The sequence below is a fragment of the Notamacropus eugenii genome, chromosome 4 (assembly GCF_028372415.1).
Source record: "Notamacropus eugenii isolate mMacEug1 chromosome 4, mMacEug1.pri_v2, whole genome shotgun sequence".
Classification (NCBI taxonomy): Eukaryota; Metazoa; Chordata; class Mammalia; order Diprotodontia; family Macropodidae; genus Notamacropus; species Notamacropus eugenii.
The window spans coordinates 462,790,520-462,814,944 of record NC_092875.1 but is presented as its reverse complement, the minus strand read 5'-3'; positions in this window follow the sequence as shown (position 1 = coordinate 462,814,944).

Below are 24,425 nucleotides of genomic sequence, written 5' to 3'. Positions count from 1 at the left end.
ATTTATAAGGAATACAGGATATGCACAACATTTGTGCTGCACTGCAATTTCTGTGATTTGATTGTATAACTCGTGAGGAATCTTTGAAGAAATTCTAAGAAGGGAACCATGTCGCTAATGAGGATTTGCTCACATGGTCCATGCCGAGCCTTATCATCAAAATTCAGTGGTTATTTTTAAGCCTTCATTCAATGTCTCTCTATAAATAGTCTAGTGATTGGCTCAAAGATGTCTGCCGATTTCTTTCCTCCATTTCCTCTCTTTTGCAGAGACTCTGTTCTGCAAGTTAACGTTGGGATGCACCACTGAACCTGAAAATTCTTAGCATTTTTTCCTTAGGTTTGTTCTTTGAATCTAAAGGCTTTCCTGAGAATTTATCTATGAACATTGCCCCACAAAGTTTTCTCTGGAAGAATTAATGCATTAATTTTTTAAAAAATAAACTCCCTCTCAAGAGTTTAATAGTTATTTCAATTTGTTGACTTATTGGCTTTCTTATTTAACTGGAACGCTTCCATTCTTTCATCAATTCACAAAAACTTTGAAACATCTGTGCATGGGAGTGGTGTCACATTGAAGAGAAAGAATTCTTAATTTCTTTGTTGCTACATGTTGTGGGACAATAAAAAGTTATAAACCTTTAACATTACATACAATCTTCTGCAATACAATCAGGTTGTATTCCAAAAGTTCGTTTGTCAAGTCAGTTTTTTTGGAACACAGAAAACATCTTTTTAATAGAAATCTTTAAAAAAAAATCGGTATCTATAGATAGTGGTTAGATTCCCAGGTCAGCCTTTAAAATTCATTTTCCTGATTATGCATTTGCAGTGGGAAATGATAGAAACCAATCACTATGATTTGAGAATAAGACTGAATTAGAAGTTTTTTAAAATGAATTTTGAGTATTAGCAGACAACCAAGTGTGATTAAGGGGGATGAGGTGGTAGGTGGTCACTCTAACAGGGACTTTTGGGTATTTTTAAGCCCTCAGTTTTCTCATCTGTAAAACAAAGGAGTTGGACTATATGACTTCTAAAGTCCCTCCCAGCTCTCAATCTGTGATCCTGTTACATTCAGTTCACATTTATGCAATATTTTAAAGCTTGCAAAATGTTTTATATATTTACCACATTTGATTCTCACAAACAACCCAATGAGGCAGGTGCTATTATTATCCCTAGTCTGCAGAAGAAGAAACCTCGGCTCAGTAAGCTAGAATGATTTGACCAGGGTTGCACAGTTAATAAACGTTTGTGGTTGGATTTAAACCCAGGTGTTCCTGACTCCAAGTCCAGCACTCTCTGTACTATGCCATGGCACTGGTTCTCTATAACACCTAATTTAACTTCAAAATTTATGGCTTAGGAAACAGTACAATTCAAAGGAAAGAACGCTGGATTTGATTTAAAGGGATTTGTATCCCAACTCTACTCCCCACTATCTAAGTGACCTTTGGCAAATTGCTTAATCTCTATAGACCTCGGTTTCCTCATCTGAGAAACGAAAGGAACCAGATGAACTTCCAGGTCTTTTCCAGCTTGAGATCTATGATCCTATCACTCCTTTCTTTTGATACATGTATAGTTCTAGCATACTATTCTTAGTTACCCATTAGGATGAATGAATGAATGAAATGTAAACACATTTATTGAGCTCTTACCATGTGTCAGTCATTACACTAAGCATTAGGGATACAAGGAAGGAAGGTGGTCCCTGCCCTCAAGGAACTTATGCTATGTTATGTTATGTTATGTTGTGTTATGTTATGGTATGCTACAGTATGGTATGGTATGGCATGGTACATTGTTATGTTATATTAATTATATTATACATATTATAATGAAGTATAAGGGGGAGCTAAAAAGGTGGGGGGCAGGCCAGAATGCATATGGGCATCGTTCATAAATGACCAGTGATGCTGCTGCCTTGGTTCTTAGTCAAGATAAAGCAAAAGCTCACCTATCGAAGCCAAGAGTTCCAGGGACAGAATCCAGGGTCTGGTGGAAGGGGAATGATAAGTACAATTCTGGTTCAACTGAATGGTTTGGAATATGCTTTGGGGGGATGCTTAGGGTGCTTACATATAAAATTCAACAAGTATTTATTATGTACCTCCTCTGTGTGCCTGGATAATAGGAACACAAGGACAGAAATCAAGCAAGGAACTTACAGCCTACTGGGAAGTGAGGGAATTACAGAAATTGAGTGAACCACTGACTTCGTCTTGTGACTCAATTCTGGATCTAGCTCAGTTTTCTTTTGGTTCAGTGATGCGTCTAGCCCAATTTCCATTTTGTGACAAAACTTTATTCAAATATGGGAATTGTGAGAAAACATTATTGCATTGTTTGGACTTAGTCCTGTATGGCTGGGAAACTGGACCACCTCTACTGGTTGTGGCTTACAGACCCTTAAATAAGGGTCTTAGTTATGTTGACTGGAAACCTTGTCAGATCTGAAGATTGATACAAGTTTTCTCACAGTTATACATCTCAAGCAACCCATTTGTCTTATTTGAAAACTGGCCCCATACTGGGTAATCAGTTACCATTTCCACGTTCCTTTGATTGAATACAGATTCTTGGGGAAGTGGGACTCCTCTTTTTCTAATTTCAGGGAATTGCTGTTCAATTTCCCTCTCTCCCAATTTGGAAAATTCTTAATCTTTTCTCCAACTAGAAATCAGGTGACCTAATTTTGTATCCTAGTTTGTATCTTGTTGTTTTCTTTTAATGGTCTTATTTGATTGTTTTTACTGCATAAAAATCTTGTCTTCCCCTGTATTATGAAGTCCAGTGCCAAAGCTGAAGAGGCCTGTTCTCAATTTGTTATGCATTTGGTATGTGTTGCTTAATAAATCAATACACTTGGAAGCTCAAATCTTTGTTTCTTCAGTCATTTCAGAATCCATCTACCACAGTAGTTACAACATATGTGCATATATTACTGCAACATACGTATTAAATAAAACAGGCTTTTTGGAGGTGGGGCATGGAGAGCACATAGCTGGGAGCATTAAGAGAGGGTCAGACTGGTATCTGAGCTGAGGCTTGAAGGAAGCTAGGAGTTCCAACAAGGGGAAGTGAGGAGGGAGAGCATTAATGAGGCACAGAGGCAAGAAGAGCTGAACTGTCTTGAAAAAGGAATATCAAGAAATAAAAAAAAGTGGAGAAAGAAGGGGAGAAAAATTTTCCTGTGGTACTTAGGAGAGAATTAGAAGAGAGAAAGGGGAAAGAATAATGGCATTAAAGATTTGTGTGTGTGTGTGTGTGTGTGTATGTGTGTGTGTGTGTGCATGTGTGCATGGGTACACACACAAATATATACACACGTCTATATGCAGATAGACAGACATGAACGATGGATAGGGATAGAGACTGGGCTTATGATTTCATGGCACACAGGATACTTAAAAAAACCCTCCCTACTAGTATAAGACAGCACGTTCTCTGCAATTTTTAGTCTTAAAAAGTTGTGCAAGCAGAATGATAAGTAAGCATGGAAAGAATAGGGTAATGAGCATCCCTTGCATTTGACTTTCATCTAAACTACTTAAGAAGGGCAACACACATGAAAAATTTTGTGTAGAGACACATTCAACTTAACAATGATAAAGACAGGCATAGGAAGAAGGGAAAGGGGACTATAAGAGAAAGGGTTGATTTAGAGAGCAATCAGTCATAAACAAAATAAACTTTAAGCTTAGAGAGAGAATAGTGAAGAGGTTAAGGGCAAAAAAAGAAAGGGTAGTAATTTGAAATAAACAGGGAGAGAAGACAATAATACAGGAAAATAGAGTAAAGGAAAATAAAGAATTAACTATCTAAGAGTGAATGTGAATGGGATGAATTCATCCATAAAATGGAAGAGGTTAGAATGGATTTGAAAGCAAAATCCAAAAATATATTGTTTACAAGAAACATACTTGAAACATAAAAAATTCATACAGAGTAAAAAAAAAATAAAGAGTTGGAAAAAATCTATTACATCTTAGCTGAACACAAAAAGAGGAGGTGGAATAATTATGATTTCAAAGTAACATCAAAAATAAGCATAAGAGAGATAAAGAAGAAAGCTACATTTTGCTGGAAGTAACATAGACAATGAATTGATTTCAATACCATGTACATACATGATATATACATACATATATAACAGACACATATATACATATATGTGTATATATACATACATATATATATATATACATACACACACCCAATTCCATAGCTTTAAAAATACTTAAAAGGAAAAACACTAAAAGGAGAATTACAAGGAGAAATAGGCAATAACACTATAATAATGGGGGATCTTAATTTACCCCCATCAATCCTAAATAAATTGAACCCAAAAATAAACAAGAAAAAAGTTAAGCACCTGAATAGAATTTTAGAAACATTAGATATGAGAGCACTCTGGTGATTACCGAATGGAAACAGAAACATATATGTCAGGTGTCAATAAGGCATGTATCAAGTGTCAATAGCACATTTACAGAAATTGATCATTTTGTAGAGCATAAAAACCTCAACAACAAATTAAGAAAAGCACAAATATTATATATAGCTTCTACTTATCACAAGGCAATACAAATTATATTAAAGGACCACTTAAAATATTAAAAACTAGCAAGAGACTAACTTAAATCTAAAGAATATGTCAAAGAACAAGTCCTAGAAATGATAGACAATTTCATTACAGATGACAACAGTGAGATGAAATTGCAAAATTCACAACAAATAAAGAAATAAAGACTTTTATTGGAAACTATTTTGTCCAACTATATGCCAATAAAACTATGACAGTTTTATGACAAATTAAGTGAAATAAATGAATGCTCATAAAAATAAAAATATGTGAATGAATGGAACAAGAAAGAGAAGATTTAAACAATCCAATTTCAAGGAAGAAATTGAATAAGTACTAAATAAGCTTCCAAAGAAAAAAACCTCCAGGGCCAGATGGATTCACAAGCTGATTCTATCAAACATTCAAAGAAAAATTAATTCCAGTATTACATAAACTTCTTACAAAAATAGAAAAAGAAAGGATCCTACCAAATTCCTTCATGATATGAATGTGATCTTCATACATAAACCAGGGAGAATAAAAGGCAGAAAAAGAAAACTATACATCAATACCCCTTATGAACATAGATACAAAAATTTTAAATAAAATATTAGCAAAAAGGCTAAAAGAACATATCATAGAGATTATATGTTGTGACTAGATTAGATTTATACCAGAAATACAGGTTAGCCTGATATTAGGAAAACCATAAACTTAATTAATCATATTGCTAACAAAATCAACAAAAAGAATATGATTATATCAATAGAAGCAGAAAAAGCTTTTGATAAAAGTAGAATACCCATTCCTGTTCAATACACTAAAAAATGTAGGAATAAATGGACCTTTTCTTAAAACGATGAATAGTATATATCTGAAACCAAGAGCTACCATTGCTTGTAATGGAGATAAACTATAATTCTTTCAAATAAATTCAGGCATGAAACGAGGATTTTGATTATCCCCTACAATATCTGACACAGTACTAGAAGAGCTGACTACAGCAATGAGATAAGGAAAAAAAAGGGAGGGAATAATGACAGGTTAAGAAAAAATAAAATGATCATTTTTTGCAAGTGATATGATATTGAACTCTAAATAGTTCAACTTAACACGAAGCAGTCACCTAAAAATTAATTGAAACAATTAGTAACTTCGGCAAACTTCCAGGATATAAAATAAATTCATACAAATCATCAGCAATTCTGTATAATACTTATAAAACCTAGCAGAAAGAAAGAGATTCCATTTAAAATCATAATAGAATGTATAAAATAATTGGGAATCTACCTTCCAAGATTCATATGAGAACTATATGAAAATTTACTACAAACAACTGTTTACAGAGATAAAGACAGATTGGGGTGGAGTCAAGATGGAGAAGTAGAAAGATGCGCCTTCTCTAGCTCTTCCCCACAGCCCATAAAATACCTGTAAAAAATGACTCAAACAAATTCTAGAGCAGCAGAAGCCACAAAGCGACAGAGTGAAAGAGATTTCCATCCCAAGGTAGCCTGGAAGGTGGACAAGAAAAGTCTATCACATGGCACATGGAGCAGAGCGCAGCCCATGGAACCCAGCCCAGCCTTGACTGTGCTGCACCAGCAGGAACAGGACCGGAACAGGCCTTGGGGATGGAATCCCCAGCAGCTGAGGTTCTTAGATCCCTCAACCCACAAACACCAAAGACAGCTTCAAAGGTCAGTGAGAAAGCTTTTTCACATAGGTGAGAAAGGAGCAGGGTCCTCTCCTAGCCCTGGCCCCAGGCTGTGGCAGCGGTGGCAGCAGCAGTAGCAGCAGTGTCCATTTTTTGGAGATTGGGCCTAAAGCCCCTAGGGGAATTGAGCCGTTGATCTGAATCTCAGCCCTGAGTGGTGGCCCTGGGGTGAGGGAGAGTGCTGGCTGGCATGGTGGAGCTGGTGGAGGCTCTGGAAAAGGAATTCTACTTGCAGATCCTGGGCAGAAAAGCTTTGGTAGCTCCCAGACCAGAGCTCAATCCAGGCAGAGGAGTAAACTCCTCTCCTGTGATTGTGCCACCTTGGAGGAACTGAGAACTTACAGGTCCCCAGAGTATACCCCCCCTCCTGACAAAGGACTCAAAAGTCAAGTAACTGCTTAGGAAAATGCCCCCCAAAAGGAAAAATATTAAGACTGTAGAAGGCTACTTTCTTGATCAACAGGTATTTTCTTCTGTCCTTTCAGATGAGGAAGAACAATGCTTACTATCAGAGGAAGACATAAAAGTCAAGGCTTCTGCATCCAAAATCTCTAAAATTAATATGCAATGGTCTTGGGCCATGGAAGAGCTCAAAAAGGATTTTGAAAATCAAGTAAGAGAGGTGGAAGAAAAATTGGGAAGAGAAATGAGAGTGATACAGAGATAAAAACAGACTTCTATAATCAGAAAAATATTAACTGCTCATAGGTAGGATGAACTAGTAGAATAAAAGTGATAATACTGCCTAAATTAGTTATTCAATAACATTCTAGTCAAACTACTGAAGTATTCCTTTATATGACTAAAAAGAAAATCATAATGAATTTCATATGAAAGGGAAAAAGGTCAAGAGAAATAATAAAAAGAAATGAGAATGGAGTCTAACAGTTCTGAAGCTTGAGCTATATTACAAAGCAATAACTATTAAGAAAATTTGATAGTGATTTAAAAATAGGGAGCTCAATCAATGCAACAGATTAGGTTCACAACATACAGAAGCAAATACCTCAAGTATTCAATAAACAGAAAAACACTAACTACTGATATAAGGGTTCATTACTTGACAAAAACTCCTGGAAAACTGGATGGCAGCATTAAGAAAAATTCCATTTTGACTAGCAACTTACACTTCATACAAAAATTATCTCTAAGTGGGTGCATGACTTAAATATAATGGGTCATATCATAAACAAGTTATAGAAATATGAAAAAATACCTGTGAGATCTATAGGTAGGAGAAAAAGTTCATGAGCAAACAAGAAATAGATAAGATCATAGAAATTTTTGAACAAAGACATCTAATAATGCTGAGAATAAAAGAGAAACAAGTGAGAAACACATTTTTGCACTAACTGTAATAAACGCACAGCCAGTATTTATGAGAAGTAGAACATGAACACAGGGCTTTCTACCTTCAAGGTTATCTTATGATATCCTGCCATGCTGCCTTTCTCTTATTTTTGTATATGTATATATACACATATATGTATAGATGCACACATGTACATAAAGAATGCTCAACATTGAGTCAGGAAGACCTGACTTCAAATCCAGCCTCAGACCCTTACTAGCTGTATGACTTAACCCTTTTTGCCTCAGTTTCCCTATCTGTAAAATGAGCTGGAGACGGAAATGGTAAGTCACTCTAGTATCTTTGCCAAGAAAACCTCATATGGGGTCACAAATAGTCAGACATGGCCCAAATGACTGAACAACAATGTATATAGTATATGTGCAAAAACAAATACATTTGGTTGTGTGAATGTGAAATAGATTGCCAGGAGTTAATTTGAAAAAAGAAAAGAGAAAAAGATCACGGACAATAAGGATCCCGACAGGGAAAGAAAGGAGGTAGTAGGGAAGCGATGTCCTCCTCATCAGTTACTAGGTTTGGATATGTCCTACTCTAGTCACCAAGAGGTATTATTCTGGGGGAGGAGAACAAGAGGAAAGGATGAGTGCAAAGGTCTTGTGATGAATAGAGAGTAATGGAGGAGTATAAAACTAGCCATTTTTATGTATGACATATTTACAATTGGCTTATAACTTTGTCAGTAACCACGGCACTGCATACTTCTGAGAAGTAGGTAGCTAGGTGGCTCAGTGGATAGAACCTTAGTCCTGGGGTCTTCTTTTCCAGTAGCCAGTGAGGATATTTGAAGGGTTTTGAGTGGAGGAGTGAAGAAATCAGAGTATGTCATTCCCTTGCAAAATTTACATTTAGGTACAATTCAGTGCCTTTATTTTAAATCCTTTATTGTTTTGAATTATTACTGACTTTAGCTCTGATTTTACACCTAAGCGGCAACCACTTCATTACATTTGGTGTTATACCCTCTAGGATTTGTTTAAGACCCAAGATTTCCAACAGTTCCACCGAATATCAAATTTCCCACCACCTTTTTTTTGTCTACTATAAATTGAATTCCCCTGGCCAGAGATTTTTCATTACCATGGACTTCATGAAGCTGTTAGTGCTCAGATTTCTGACTACCTTTGACTCTTTCCTGTCTCCTAATGTGGGAAAGAATCAGTCATCCTAATTCCTGTGGTTTTCAAAAGGAAAAACCTCCCAAGCCCAGAGTGCTTTCTCCAAGAGAATCATGATCCTGTCTATCGTGACTATCTTTTCCTTCAACCAAGAGAAGTTTTCTCTACTTAATGACTTCTTTTGTCTTTACTGATTAGGAGATGAAGTTGGAGGGGGGAGGGAGTCAGGCAGCAGCAGTCAAGGCAGCTTTCTCCGCTAGCTTCCTGTTCAATAACCTGGATGAGTATATGGAATATAAAATAAAATTTCCATAGATTCATTTCTATAAAAACTATTCCACACAAATCAGATACCTCTACTCTCTCCTTTTTCTAGTTACAAATTCATTTATGAATCATCGCTTTTACAAAACACATTGAAACTAACATAAAGAGGGATTTTTAAACATACGTGAAGTGGTCTCTTAACAGCCCTCTTCAGGACAACCCTTCATATGCCTGACGATTACCAATTCACGTCTCTAACTTCTTCCTTCTGCTGCCATGTTGTTTTCATGTCAGACAATAAGTATTTATTAGGCCCGTATAACAGTCTGATTCGTTTAATAATTTGAATTACTTTTCTTTGTATCTTGTCTATCTTCTCATACTTTGAAAATCCAAAGGTTGGGTTATATTAGATAATAGCATACTTTATCCCCAATCTCTCACCATATCTTGCGATGCAGAAACACAGATCTCCAAGTGGTTACTTCTACAAAACATTCTACGTCCAGACCCAGAGCATTCGCTTGACTACCCCCATGCCTGGAACTCTCTCTCCTCACCTCTGCCTCCTGGTTCCTTCAGGTGGCAGCTAAAATTCCACTGTCTAAAAGAAGTCTTTTCTGCTTCCCTCTTGATGCTAGTGCCCTTCCTCCACCGGTCATCTCTAATTTGTCCTGTATGTATCTTGTTTCTTTGAGTTCTGTCTGCTGCATTAGTCTACGAGCTCCTTGAGAGCAAGGATTAGCTCTTATTTTTCTTTGTATACCCCAAAGCTTAGCAGAGCACTTGGCACTTAGCTGGTGCTTAATAAGTACTTATTGAATGACTAGGCAGCAAGCAACCAAGCTGCCAGCACTCGCACCAGAATGGTAAATTGGGAATAGCCAAGGCCCCTCCTTTTCAGTCAAGGTAAAATTCAAGTATTGTTATCTTGCATAGTGCCAGATGAATCAATGGACATTTTCCTGTTTGCTTCTTAGATATAAAACATGTCATAAGACCCAGCTGCTAATGTACATGCGAGTTATAAAGAGAACACAGTCTCTGCTGGATGATGTTTTGAATATTCATCCTTGTATTACACGCTCTCCCCTTTGCCTTGTTTACTAATCAACAGAATGTTTCTGTTCTGAGTGTTGGAGTCTCCTGTCACAAAGGGATCAATGGTGGACACAGATGCTGATGAGAGTTTGGACCTTGGGGATTTACAGTGGTTTGGTTTGACAATTCACTAGATTCCTTCTTATCCTAAGAACTAATGAATTGAATATGACAGCCACAAGCTTGCTAGTGGAGATAGAAGCTTATTAGTTAGAGCTCAGAGGTTTTGTTGCAACACTTGAATTGTGGGTTTTGTTTTTTAGAACAGGTCTTCGGTTGGCCAAACCGGATAAACGTATGAGAGAAGAGACTTTCTGGAGTCGAACAAGGGTTAGGCTTTATTCAGGGTCCTGGTTACATGTGCAGGGGGAACTCTTCCTTAGGAGAGTTAGAGAAATCTCCCAAGGAGGCAAAGATCTTACAGTAAGAGATTGGAAGCAGAAGTGTAAGTGGGGAGAGAGGGGGAGGGGAGAGCGAAGAGAGGAAAAACGGAGCCTTCTGTCCTGTCAGGGCCCCTCCGTGCTAAGAGCGCCTTCAGGCTTTCCTGACCCTAATTAAGCTCTCCGGCCGTGTAGTTTGCACCTGAATACCGTGCCTGTTAGATAACAATAGGTGTGCCCAGATCCGGGACAGTCTCGAGGGCGGGGATGCTCCTCCCATCACATTTCTCACGGGAAGAGGCAGAAATACACGAGATAGCTCGGTCTCACTCCTCGATTCCCTGGTGTTTCATGGGGGGCCTCATGAGAACTCTAAGATTTAGAAGTTCCCACCTTTACCCGCCCGAGACTGTCCCCATGGAATTGAGCTTCCATCCCCAACAGAAAAGGTAATACATATTTGTGTGACGCTGGCTTTAGCTGATACTTTTATGTGTCTTTGAAAAGGTATGTATTAAAATGTTCTAAGTCATGGCACATTATAACACTATGCACATTTACTAAGCACTTGCAGCATCTGGTAAGCTAAGGCCTTCCCTGAAGAGATGCAAAGTTTAGATAAGAGATGGTCTTTGTTCACCTGCAGCCTTCAGTCTAGTAAGAGATAAGATCCAAAGAGATAGTCTCATTACAAAATATTACATGATATATGTAATAGAGAGATAAGAAACAAAGAGGAATGTGAAATCTGAGGGGAAAGGGGAATTGTGGAAGGCTTCACCATGTGAGTAAGGCTTTCAAGGACAGATCAGGGCTTTGACTGACAAGGAAAGGGATGGAAATCCATGAGCGTCAGTACCTTAGTTCATAGGAATAAGGAATCACGATATATGCATCCCACCTTCTATGAGGTCTTTCCTGGTGGGACTCCACAGCATCACAGTTAGCATTCTTTCTCTCTTAAAAATGACTTAGTATTATTTTGTATATGTATATATATATATTTGTATGTATTTTGTATTTAGTTAATTTGTATTCAGGTTGCAAGTCCTCAGTTGACTGTAAGTCACTTAGAGGCAGGGACTATTTTGTTTTCATCTTTATAGGACAGTACCTAGCACTCAGTAGACTCTGAATCAAATTGGACTATTCTGCTGAGAAGTGTATGTTGTGGAGGTGATATCTTTGGAAACCTGTCTCTCTCCTTTCTGAGCCAGGTATCCGAAGGCAACTATTTCTGGTAGCTACCACCACAATATTCCTGGTAGTTATAACCCCCAACCGGAGCTGCTCAGGAACTGTTGGGAAAATTCCCCATCCACTACCAATGTAAGTGTATCCCTCCTCCCCCCCTGCCAATCATCTTGTGCCTCTGTTTAAAAAAAAGGAGTGATGAGATTGTGTTGAGATATATCCATAATTAGCTATTGCTTTTAAAATGGGGTACAACTCATCTTCTAGCAGGCTGATCCCTCAAGAACCACCCCCCCAATTAATGATCTTTTGCCCCTTCTGAAGTACACACACCTGAGATTATTGGTCCAAGTGATTTCTTTAGGTTCCCTCCTGTACTGTGATTACATGAATGGGAAACATTCTTACATCCTTGTAAGAAAGTTCATCTAAAAACATACGGTAGTGGTATTGCATTATTGATATTAACTAAAATAGAACTATAAGTCATATTGAGAGAGAGATAATATAGGGAACATTTCCATTATGCTAGGCACTAAGTGCAATATCTTTACTTGATTCAATCCTTTATTTGTTGAGTGATGCTATGTGTAAAGGTCTATGTTAATAAGGACTGTATTATTCATCTCTGTACCCCTTAGAGATTAACAATACAGTCCTTGCCTTCAGGGGCCTGGGTTCAAATTTCAACTAATACTTATTATCTGGATTTTCTTGATCAAATTGCCTTACCTTCCTGGATCTGTTTCCTCACCTGTAAAATGAAGGAATTTAACTCCAGGGCTTCTGAAGTCCCTTCCAATTCTTTATCTATGATTTTATTTCAAAGAGCTTATGGTCTAATTTCAGGGAATAGGACATGAGTGTATGATACAAAGGAGAATGTGACAGGGGCAAAGGAAAGTAAAGCAAATGCCATGAGAAACTTGGAGAAAGTGCCATCTAGGGTCATAATTACTATCAAGGCTCTGCTCGAAGGCACTGATGGCTCATGTATTTCTTTAGCAGACAGAAACCACTGATTTTAGCACCTAAGAAGCTACCAGATGATGCATTAGCCTTACCTTATGTAAGCTCCTTCCTGACTCAGTTCTATTTTGCTTCCCCCCTCACAGTGGTCTCTCTAGAAATGGTTTCATAGTGCGCCATAGGGTGATACCCCATAACTTCTTCTCTAAAGGAAATATGTGTTCCCAGGTCTATAGTTTTCCTCCACCCCAATTGAAGTTATCTTCATATTAAAAGTTGATTTGCAGACTGTTTTCTGCTGTTTGCTCAAAGGCATTTTGTGAAGCTTCCTCTTGGTACCAGAATTGCTAGTTATGGTTCTGGTACCACCAGATCCATTGCACCAGAGCTATCAATATTTGACTTCATTCTACTGTGACTAGGGCAAAAATACAAGGCAACAATCTTCAATAAAGCACTTTTAAAGTATTTTCTACTTCTCTTTCCAACTCACTTGAATTGTAAGAAATTTACATGGGAAAATAAACCTGGATTGAAAAGGGATCTTGGTTACATTGTGTTTTTTAGATTTAAGTATTTGATACTCATAGGAAAGTAAGGCATAGAGGTGGAAAGAGGATCTCAGATTCATGGATTCACATTCCAAGATGATCATAGGATTATAGAATCAGATTTTTGAAGTTCAGAGGGATTTTATCTTTGTGACCTTTTAAAAAATATATTTTTGAAGGAAAAAATATATGCTTCCATCTGCCCTCTGAGACCATCAGTTCTCTGTCTAGAGGTAGAGAGAATTTTATATCATGAATTTTTTGGAGTTGTGGTATATCATTGTGCCTGTCAGAGTTGATATTTCATAGTTGATTTTCTTTACCAAGGTGCTGTTAAGTTGTTAAGTTGTAGACTGTTCTTCTGGTTTTGCTCACTTCACCTTGTATCAGTTCATATAAGTCTTTTATAAAATATATTTTTAACATTCATTTAAAAAATTTTGAGTTCCTAATTCTTTCCCTCCCTCTTGTCCCTTTCCCACTCATTAAAAAAGCAAACAATATGATATTGATAATACATGTGAAGTCATGCAAAATATCATTCCGTATTAGCCATGTTGCTTTGAAAAAGCAAGAAAAGTAAAGGAAGTGCTTCAATCTGTACTCAGAGTTCATCAGTTGTCTTTCTGGAGGTAGAAGGCATTTTTTATCATGAACTCTGAAATTGTCTTGGTTCATTGTATTGATTAGGCCTTTCACATTTGATCATCATTACAATGTTACTGTTACTGTGTACAATGTTCTCCTGGTTCTGCTGACTTTACTTTGCATCAGTTCATATAAGTCTCCCCAAGTTTTTCTGAAACCATCCTGCCTGTGATTTCTTATAGCACAGTAATATTCCATCACAATCATATATCACCACTTGTTCAGCCATTCCCCAATTGATGGGCATCCCTTCAATTTCCTGTTCTTCCCCACCACAAAAAAGGGTTGGCTATGAATATTTTTGTACATAAGGGTCCTTCAAAGGGACTCTAGAGGTCAAACAGTGTATTCCTCATGAGAAAACTGAGACACATGTGACCTGATTTGATGAATTAGTGGCAGAGCTGAGATCCAGGTTATGAAACTCATCAATACCTTTTTGGTGAAGACAACAATTAATCAGCAAAAGCCTACTTCCATGCCAGCAACTTTTTTATAGTTGACACCTACATCTATGTGAAATTTTATGGTATTTTCTGCTTTTTAGTCATCTTGGCTTCAAAATAGTTTCAACAATGGTTCCATAATGTTTAAGAAATAAATATCCCATCGATTCTCTATTACCAACATGAGAAGTCACAGGGAGGAAGAAATGTTGAGCACTGGAAAGAATGTTGGATTTAGGGTCAGAGGATCAAATCCTGGTTGTGCCACCTTTGTAACCTTGGACAAGTCACTTGACTTTCTGGGCCTCAGTTTCCTCACATGTAAACTGAGAAGGTTGAACTAGATAATTTCTAAGGGTTTTAGCATAAATATCTGTGATATATGTATAACCTATATAAACTGTTTACAGTCTGGGGGGAAGGGAGAGGAGGGAGAGAATTTGGAATTCAAAATTTTTTTAAATGAATGTTAAAAACTGGTTTTTCCCACATAATTGGGAAAAATAAAATAATATTTTAAATAATTTAATATCTGTGATACTATTTGGCAAATCATAGCAGTGGCCTAGCAATGAAGGACAGCATATCCTGACCTATATTTAAACAATTGCTTTTTTAACTCTAAATATGGTACCAATTGATGAGTATCTTTTCCTAGAACTTCCTCAGATGCTATTAAATACTAAGTTTAATATCTGTCCAATGTATCTTGTGACTGAGGAAGGTGACCTGTGATCCAAGCTCCCCACTTTCTTTTCCTATTGTTACAGTTACAGGAGGAAACAAAAATTCAATTTTTGTTTCAAATGCGAATAACACAAACACAGACATACCCCAGGAGCCCAGACCTACTCAGCTTGCCAGCACAGGCTAATTTAATCACAACTAATGATGACAAGGGGAGATAATAAATAGCTGTAATGCCATGATAGACCATGTTGATAAATCCCTCCAGAGCTCACTTAGCATTCAAACAAATAAAAAAGCAAAGCAAAATCTTGATAAAAGTAAGCAAAAATGAATGTGAGACCAGGCAAATATTCCCCAAATGCTAGCCCTCTTGGAATATCCCTCTCTCCCACCTGGTACATATTGCTTTCTTCTTAATAAAAACATTCAAGAATTTGTGGGGAAGGGCAGGACCCAGTGCCTGCCTCCTCCACACAGCTCTGTAGTTTAATTTAAGAAGAGGAATGTGTAGTTCAGGCCTGAATTTCACATTACATTCTAACCCAAAAGGAGATTAACGCAGCAATATGGATACAATATGACTTTTGAATCCTAACAGTGAAAATGAGACATACTTCAGTGTACCAATCCCAAGGTAATGTTTCTGGTTGTAAAATACAACCCGAGGCATTGTAAGATTGGCTTTTTTGGGAAAATGAGCCCTGTTACCAGACAAGGAAATCAAATGACCCATCTAACTTCATCCTGGCAATACCTGCATTATTTTCCATCATCATAAAACTTTTTTTTTAATAAAAAAAAGGACCTGAATAAGACGTTTCCCATTGTGGGAGCTTTATAGCCATGCTCAGTTCTGGCATTAGCATAGCACTTTGTTCTCAAAGTGGACCATAACTATCAGGAAGGTGATGCCATGGCTTGAAAGTAAATTGGATTTAAGTGAGAGAGGGCTGTGCAAAGTCACCAGCCTCACTTTTTCCTCCAGAGCCATCTGGGTCCAATGGACAGATATAGATCAGGATGACTGGAGGTGACTCTCTTTCGCACTTTAATTGACCTCCAGTTGTGGTCTTTAGAAGCACTATCATTCCTCAGTGACCTACCCTCTTTTCTTCTCCCAGGACAGTCAGAGAGTGAGAAGATTCACCAGGGAGGCTTCTTCTCAACCATCCAGGATGCTTGACTGGCCACAGTCCTTGAATGAGATGGAAGTCACCAACACTTTTGCTTCTGGTAAGATGGAGGACCACTAGAACTTACCATCCGACTTGCTTCATTTGAAGATCTCTGGCACTACCATCTAACCCAGCACTTCTTAAACTGTGGGTCCTGACCCCATATGGGTTTAAGAAGTGCTGAAGGGGCCACAAGTGGACAAAGTTTAAGAGCCCTGATTTAACCTACTGATTCAACCTAAGAACCTGGGCCTTGCAGCTCACCTGCAAGTATACCTTTAGGACTTCCAGACCTTTCTATCTCCCCACAACTGAACATTCTTTTATGTATTGTCTTTGCCCAGTAAGAGTGTATGCTTCTCAAGGACTATTTCACTTTTTCTATTTGTGATTCCCCTTATTTGTGTCTCAGTGTTCGGCACATAGTGAAAGATTAATCAATGGTGGGTTTTATTCATTCAATCATTCATTCATTCATTCACTCACAGAATCCTGAACCAGAACTAGGCGTAACTAAAATTATGAAATTGACAGAGTTTGTTTCACATGCCCCTTCATTTCTCCTTGATTATGGTGGCAACCTACTCAAGGTTACTCTCAAGCCCTGCCCATGTTTTGAAACACTATTTTCTCCCCTATCTCCTGCCAAAGAGCCATACTTAGCCTCTCTCAACTCTAGAGTTTAACTAATTTGACTAATTTATTTATCCTATGGTGTTAATGGGTAAAATGACTTTATACCTATTACTTACTCTCAGATAACATACTTGGACATAACTTTCAGGGTCCTCAAATCTGTCATGCAAATGGATAAAAATAATGGTAGAAGTTTTAGTCATCTGGCAAGCAAGTACGGGAGGGCTACTTTTTGGAGAAACCCTTTTGGAACCCCATTAATTATCCATACCCACGAGTACTCGCTAACTCCCTGGCCAGACATATTCTAAGCTTTGGACTCATTTCCCCAGTCTAGTTCTGATCACGTTGCAGATTCTACATAACATCACATTGTAGCCCAACGTTGCTGAGTTTTTTCTTCTCCCTCTTCTAAGTCTAGTCTTACCCAAATCCAGCATCCTGAGGTATGTTTGGCTTGGTCAATCACTGAGCTGTGATTGGCCTCCAAGATTTAAAGCTGGAAGGGGCTCAAAGTCATCTAGTCCGATTTTCTCATTTTGCCGATGAGGAAAATGAGGTACAGAGTGTTTTTCTTTGAATTCCATTCTTGACTCTGGACTTCCTTCTTTACCCTAGCAACTTCTCACCCTGGGAGATAATTCTGTTCCTGTAGCCTTTTCTAGGGTCTTCTCAGCCTGGAAAATTCTTCTGTCCCTGAGTTTCTCACCTTGGAAGATATTTCTGTTCCTGGGGTCTTCTCACCTTGGAAGATCCTTCTGTGCCTGGGTTTCTCACCTTGGAAGATCCTTCTGTCCCTGGGGTCTTCTCACCCTAGAAGATCCGTTGCACCCCTGAGGCCCCTCCTTCTGATTGGTGAGTTTCCTGCAGAACCTCAATTTTAAGGAAGTACATAAACCAGTCATTTTCATTCCTTTGTTTCTCTCTCTGAATTTTACTTCCAACGTTTCAGACTTCTTTCTCCACTTCTGCTCTCCAACTTCCTTTTATGTGTTATCTTCCCCCATTAGAATATAGGCTTCTTGAGGGCAGGGCCTGCCTTTTTGCTTGCATTTATAGTTCTAATGCTTAGCACTACCTGGTACATAATGCAGCTTAATAAATGCTGGTTGTCTTGACCTGACTTCACTTGCTGTATTGTTATATTCCCATTTAATTAGTATAATGCAACGTATTACTGTCTGACTGGCAGGTAGGATATAAACTTAGAAATATGAGTAGGTAGGTGGGCCCAGGGGAACTTGAAAAGTGAAATTTTATTTCATTTTTGTTGGTGCCAACATCTATTATTAGAAGTTCACTGTCTTACTCTTTGGTGCTATATTAGGCAATAACAATAATAATATTTTATCTAAGACAGTGCCAGGCTTGGAAGAGTACCAAGTGCTTGGTAATTTTTATCATAAATATAACCTCATCCCTGAGAGACAAAAAGGACTCTCAAGTCAATCTTTTTCCTCTGTAACTTTTTAAATCTTCAGACACTATTTGTGTCTTATCACTTAACCTCATTAGGCCTGTTTCCTCATATTTAAAATGATAAGAGTTGGACTAGATGACCTCTAGAGACCCTCCCTGTTCTAGGTCTATGACCCTAAAACATGTGAAAAGTCATGAAAATTGTTACCTAAATGAAGAGAAATTCTTAAAGGCTTCTTTTTGCTTCTGTTACCACGTGCCAACAACATTCCAAGCTGCCCTTTCTGAGCCTAGGGTTGCTTTAAGAATGATCAACCACACACTCTAATCTGTGGGTGCTTCATTTTCTGCTAACAACAGGGTTCGGAGTCCATTTATCAATTTTCTGAGCCTTCAGTCGTTGGCTACCTCCTCTCTTTATAAAAAAAAAAAAATCCTCATGCATCACTATGGTACAGTTAAAATTTTAAATGAAACAAAGACATAAGCATCTCAAGATTATTTAAGAGATTAAATTTATATATAAATTCTAAACACCAACAGAGAGATATCTGTGTAGCCGCAGAGGAAAGAGAAGTAAAGTACCTGGGAATCTTAGGAACCTTCTTCTAGATCCTATTATTTTTCTTGACCCAACGTGGGCTAAACTACTCTTCCAATTTTATACTCATTAACTGTATGGCCTGCCTCTGTTCTTACTGGACTCTTAAAAGTAGCTTCCAACCTAAAAAAAGTCAACAAGTATTTCTAAGTGTTTACAATGTAACAAAACAGTACAGTGATCAGTACTATGGGGTGTACAGAGTTAAGACGGAACCTGCCTTAAAAGAGTTTAGAGTCTAGTTGGGAAGACAAGATCCAAGTATCTTAAAAGCTAAATAATGAAAATATTTTAATAACTAAGGTATAAAAAAGTATTTGTCAAACATTATATGTCAGAAATGGTACAAAGGGATGGGAGTACAAATTCAAAAGAGAGGCAGGCCCTGTCTTCAAATAACTTACATTCTAACAGGGGGAGATGATCCGTCCTCGGTCTTGGTGGACCAGGGAAGGTGCTATGGTCTGAGAAGTCACAGGAATAATAAATGTAATCAAAGGGTGATGACTGACACTTTTCCAAAAACAAAGGTAGCATCGATTTGATTTTTGTTTCCCAAGTAATTCCAGGCCCAGTACTCTATCCACAGCAACACCTAGCTGCCCTGCTAGAGTCAGGAAGATGAATTTAAATCCAAACCCAAATATATACCTAGCGATGTGACCCTGTGCAAGTCATTTTAACTGATCCCTGCCTCAGTTTCTTCAACTTGTAAAATGTGGATAATAATAGTGCCTACCTCGTAGGACTGTTGTGAGAAAATATCTATGAAACCTTTAGCACAGTTCCTGACACATTGTAGAAATCTTAATAGAGGCTTCTCCCTTTCTCTTTTAACCCAGAGGCTTAAGTTAAGATTCTAGAATCCCAAGTAAAAATTTCCCAGGGGAGCAAGAGCTTTTCCCTTTGCAAATAAATACTCCTTATCTGGACTCTTCCCTCATGGCAGTATTTTAGACCTTTCTTTATGTGGAGCATCCAGGGACACAGAATATACAAAGTCAGAAAATCCCTCGAGATTTGACATATTGCTGAGTAAGCCCTGTATGTCTCCAGGCTAAGTCATTTCATGGAGTAAATTTGAACTGATGTTCTGGGCAAGATGAGTGGGGCAAGGGGAGGAAGCACTGTAGAGCTCCTTCTGTCTGACTTTCCACTGCATTATTCTGGATAAGGAACAAGGGAGAAAAACAGCCTTTTAGTGACTCCTTCGCCTACTTCTCCAGGGGTTGCCCACAAACCGATTCAATTTAAGGGAGAATTGACTACTGGACAAGCTTTTTAACTGACTGCATGCTTGATAGAGGTCAGCTATATGGTATTGGATCATTACACAGTGACAAGCTATTGATGTAGTAATATAGACACCAGCTGCATCTATGCTGTATTGACACCTTCCTCCTAGCTCTCAGCTCTATGAGCTGTAGCATATCATTTCCATTTCACACTCTTCTTTGCTGTCATTATGACCCTCTGTTCTATCTTACGTGCCTCTCTCTTAATCTCTGTTTTCCCAGTTCACAAATCTTCTGGCCTGACTTTCCTTCCTATCCAGTCCAGGCTCTTAGGTCAGCCACTTCAATTATGGTCCCTTTGCCCCTGTGTCTCCCTGATTTTCTTCCATCTCCACTAATTGAATCATTAATCTTGGGTAACTAGCATCATCCAGCTGCCCTCTTCCTCCTGAGCTGAGAATCCAACTGGAGGAAATTACAAAATAGTGCTGTCTGCACCCACAGCAAATTTATCCTATTCACCTTCATCCATGGTTCTCACTGCTACGTGGTAACTCCTCTTCTCATTCTTATTGACTGTCATGATTCTTCACAAAAATACTCCGAATCTCTTTTCTCCTCCAGTCCCCTAACTTGACTGGCTCCTCATTCTCAGTGACAGCTCGACCTCACTGAGAAGACTGAGGCTACAATGCAAACTCCTTTAATTTTTTCCACCCCTCTTTTCATTGAAATATCTTCAGACATCTTCTCATCTTTCCCCAAACTCCAGAGGGAAGATGTAGCTGTACTCTTAGCTGAGTAAAGCCAACTTGTCCACTTGTACCCTTTGATCCAGTCCCCTTTGGCTTCCTGTATGACCCTATCCACCAACGTTCTCCTTTTTCATGTAAATGCAGTGTCTCCACTATCATGTTTTTTCCTTCACCTACAAACATGCCTAGGTCTTCCCATCCTAAAGAAAGCTAATGCTTGACCTTGCCAACTCCTCTCTCTCTCTCTCTCTCTCTCTCTCTCTCTCTCTCTCTCTCTCTCTCTCTCTTTCTCTGTCCTCCTCCCAACCTATTCTTTTATATCCCTTCTCTTAACTGACAAATAATTGGAAAAAAATAATCTACATAAGCTTTCTCCATTTCTTCAATCTCACTTATTATTCAATTCCTTGCAATATACTCCTTCCCACCACTCTACTGAAACAAGTCTCTTCAATGGCCCTAAATACAATGTCCCTCATCACAAATCAATGATCTGTTTTACCTTTATCAACCTTTCCCCCCTTCTTATATTCTTTGCTATTTTGGCTTATTTTTTTAAAAATCTGACCACTTTCTTAATTCTGGATCTTTTGCTATTTAAATTAAAAAAAAAATTTACTTTCAGTTCCATATTCTCTCTCTCCTACATCCACTCAGAGTGTAAGAGAAATAAAAGTCATTACCAACATATATAATTGTGCAAAACAAATTTCTTCTTTAGTCATGTTCCAGTAAAAAAAAGAAAAGGAAGAAAATATACATTGGTCTACACCCTCAGTCCATCAGGTCTCTATCTGAAGATAGAAAGCTTGTTTCATCATGAATCCTTTAGAATCAAGATGGGTCATTGTGTTGATCAGTCAACAAATCTTTCAAAGTTGATTATCTTTATAATGTTGCTGTTACTGTATGAATTTTTCTGCCCATTTCACTTTGCACTAATTCATAAAAGTCTTGCCATGTTTTTCTGAAACTCTAATTTCTTATAGCACAATAATATTCCATCCTATTCATATGCCATAATTTGTCCAGTCATTCCTCAATTAATGGGCATCCCCTCAGTTTCCAATTCTTTACCAGTACAAAAAAACTGCTAATATATTTTTGTACATATGAGTCCTTTTCTTTATTCTTTGATTTTTTGGGAGTATAGACCTAGTAGCAGTATTTCTGGGTCAAAGTCTAGGCACAATTTAATAGCTTTTCGGGCATAGTTCCAAGTTTCTTTCCTAAATGGAAGGACTAGTTCAAAGCTCTATCACCAGTTATTAGTATACCTGTTTTCTCATATTGCCTCCAGCACTTTCCGTTTTTTGTCATCAACCCATATGATGGGTATGAGGTAATACTTCAGACTTGTTTTAATGTACATTTCTCTATTGGTGCCTCAGACAATTTTTCATGTGGATATTGATAGCTTAGATTTCTTCCTCTGAAAACTGCCTGTTAATATCCTTTGATCATTTATCAATTGGGAAATAGCTTCTATTCTTGTAAATTTGACTCAGTTCCCTATTTGAAAAATAAAACCTTTACCAGAGAAACTTGCTGCAAAGATCTTTTCCAAGATTCCTCCTTTTCCTCTAGTTTTGGATGACTTGGTTTTGTTTGTGTAAACACTTTTAAATTTTACATAATAAAAATGATTCATTTTACTTGCTATAACCCTATCTCTTGTTTGAGAATATAATCCTGTCTTTTCCATAAATCTGACAGGCAGTTTTTTCTGTCCTCCATTAATTTGTTCATGATAGCACCCTTTATGTCTAAATCATGTAACAATTTTGAGCTTATCTTGATATGTAAAATATTGGTCTATGTCCAGTTTCTGCCAGACTACTTTCCAGTTTTTCCAACAATGTTTGTCAAATATTGAATTTTTGCCCCAATATCTGGGATCCTTGGATTTATCTAACACTAAGTTATTGTGCTCATTTGCTTCAGTATATTGTAGACCTAATCGACTCCATTGATCAACCTCTTTGTTTCTTGTCCAGTACCAAATTATTTAGGGCAATGAAGTGGAACAGTGGATAGAGTGCCAGACCTGAAGACAGGAAGACTCATCTTTCTCAGGTTCAAATCTGGCCTCAGACAGTTACTGGACAAGTCACTTAACCCTGTTTGCCTCAGTTTCCTTATTTGCAAAATGGACTGTAGAAGGAAGGGGCAAACTGCTCAAATATCTTACTCAAAAAAGTTGGACATGACCAAAATGACAACAAAACAACAACCAAATTATTTAGACAATTACAGATTTGTAGTATAGTTTGAGATCTGTTACTGCTAGATGTTTCTTTCCCATTTTAGTCATTGATCTCTTGATCTGCTCTTTCTCTATTTTGTTGATTTAAGCATTTAGAGATATATAATTTCCCTAAGTACTGCTTTGGTTGCATCCCTCAAATTTTGGGATATTGTCTCATTATTGTCATTATCTTTAATGAAATTATTGATTTTTCTATGTTTTGTTCTTTTACCCACCAATTCTTTAGGATTAAATTAGTTTCCAATTAATTTTTAAAGGCCCTTAATGAATATAATTTTTATTGTATTGTGGTCATAAAAGGATGTATTTGATATTTCTGCTTTTATGCATTTCGTTGTGAGGTCATTATGCCCTACTCTATGACCAATTTTTGTGAAAATGCATTGTACAGCTGGAAAAAAAAGTATGCTCCTTTCTATTCCCACTTAATATTTTCCACAGGTCTATTGTCTCTAAACTCTAAAATTTTGCTTAGCTTCTGAACTTCTTTCTTCTTTGAAAATGATTATATTTATCTAGGTCTGAGAGAGGTAAATTGAGGATCCCATACTATCATAGATTTACTGTGTATTTTCTCCTTTGCTTTAAGAATTTAGATGGTATGTTGTTTGGTGCATGGATGTTCAGTACTAATATTAACCATTGTCTATGGTACCTTTTAGCAAAATGTAGTTTCCCTGTTTATTTTTATTAGGTCTATTTTTACTTTTGTTTTGTTTGATATCATGATTGTCACTCTTTTTTACTTCAGCTGAAGCATAATAGATTCTGCTCCAGCCCCTTATTTTAATCTTATGTATATCTATTTAAAGTGTTTCTTGCAAACAACATATTGTTGGATTCTGATTTCTAATCCATCTGCTATCCCCTTCCATTTTATGAGTGAGTGCATCCCATTCAAATTCACAATTATGATTGCTACCTGTATATTTCCCTCCTTCTTATTTTCTTACACTTATTCTTCTCTTTTTAACCCTGTCCCATCTTTCTAAGTGTTTTCCTTCTGATTACTGCCTTCATTAATCTACCTTCATCTTAACACTCCCCCCCCCAACACTTTCCCTTAACCCCTTTCCCTTCCTTGTTGAATAAGGAGAGTGTTTGTACCCAATTGCATGTGTATGTTTGTTTCTTCCTTTTTTGAACTAGTTTTATCAGAATTTGGTTCAAGTGTTGCTTGCTACCCCCACTGCTGACTCCATCATATAAACTCTTCCTTACGTGTCCCATTTATGTGAGAAAAATTTCCCTATTTTTCCTTTCCCTTTTCCCCCTCTCCAAGTGTATCCCTCTTCCCCACCCTCTCATTC